Source organism: Octopus bimaculoides, chromosome 7 (genome assembly GCF_001194135.2).
Source record: "Octopus bimaculoides isolate UCB-OBI-ISO-001 chromosome 7, ASM119413v2, whole genome shotgun sequence".
Taxonomy (NCBI): Eukaryota; Metazoa; Mollusca; class Cephalopoda; order Octopoda; family Octopodidae; genus Octopus; species Octopus bimaculoides.
The window spans coordinates 86678018-86679231 of NC_068987.1; positions in this window are offsets into that span (position 1 = coordinate 86678018).

The following is a 1214-nucleotide window of genomic DNA, read 5'->3' on the forward strand; positions in this document are numbered from 1 at the left end:
AGAGAGAGAGAGAGAGAGAGAGAGAGAGAGAGAGAGAGATTTGATAATGATTTTCGCAGCACCCTGCCCCCAATGTCCAACAGAAGAATGCTGAGGTGGTTCCCACTCCTGCTCGATCCACTTCCGGTTTGTGACTGGTGACTATCTAGGAGTCCTTGAAGTCCTTGAAGTCCTGGAATACATATTCATTAGAAAGACATGTGTTGTATAGCCTCGATAGCTTGTTGGGGAGTCTGCCTCTCTTTTTAAGCACGTCTGAGAGAATACCATCAAGACCTAGTGCTTTGTCATTTACCGTGGCTTTCAAGGCTTCCTCCAGCTCCTTAATGGTGATCTCATGGTAGAGGTCATCTAATTTCTGGTGCAGCTTTAGTCATTTGCAGGTATCTAGTTCAATGCCTAGCTGATAGAGCAGGTCACAAAATATTCTAGCTCTAGGTCGGTGCGCACTTTCCGCCCTCTCTTGTCTTAGATTTAATTAGTGCTACCGCAATGTTGCTAGTACCATAGATGGCATTCAGTTTTTATTAACAGTCGTGCTTGTAAGCCATGCTCTGCAAAGCTTATGTCTGTCTGTGCCATCAGTTGTTCTTCATCGATCTACCTATCCCTACCAGTACATAGAGCTGATGCGAGTCCAGCTTCGACATCTGTGCTCTATCTTGCATATCAGATGGCAGGATCGCGTTCCTGATGTTGGGTACGAAGGCTCTCATTACATCATCGTATATGCGCTGGGTGAGACATTTTCACAAGATGGAGGTCGGCAAGATCCCAAAGAGAGTCTTCTACGCAGAACTACGTCAGGGCAGGAGGAGCCGTAGTGGCCCGATCTTGCAGTACAGGAATGTGCTGAAGAGACATATGAAGAAGACCGGTATCTCTCCAGACACTTCAAGGGAGAAAGCCCTGCGGAGCGATTAATAGCATCGGTCTCTATAGAATGTAATTCTAGCCATTGAAGAGAAAACATAAAAAAAATTACGAAAGAGAACACGAGAGGCGGCACATCTCCGGTGCGTCAAGTAGGTTCAGCTAAAGCAAACATCGTCGGTGCTCCAGATCAAAATCAGGCCTTGTAGTTCACATGCGCGCCAGCCAGTGATAATTACGGATCAAGAATAGTTCCCGTTGACCTACGACAGACAGACAGAAAGACACACACACACACACACACACACACACACACACACACACACACACACACACACACA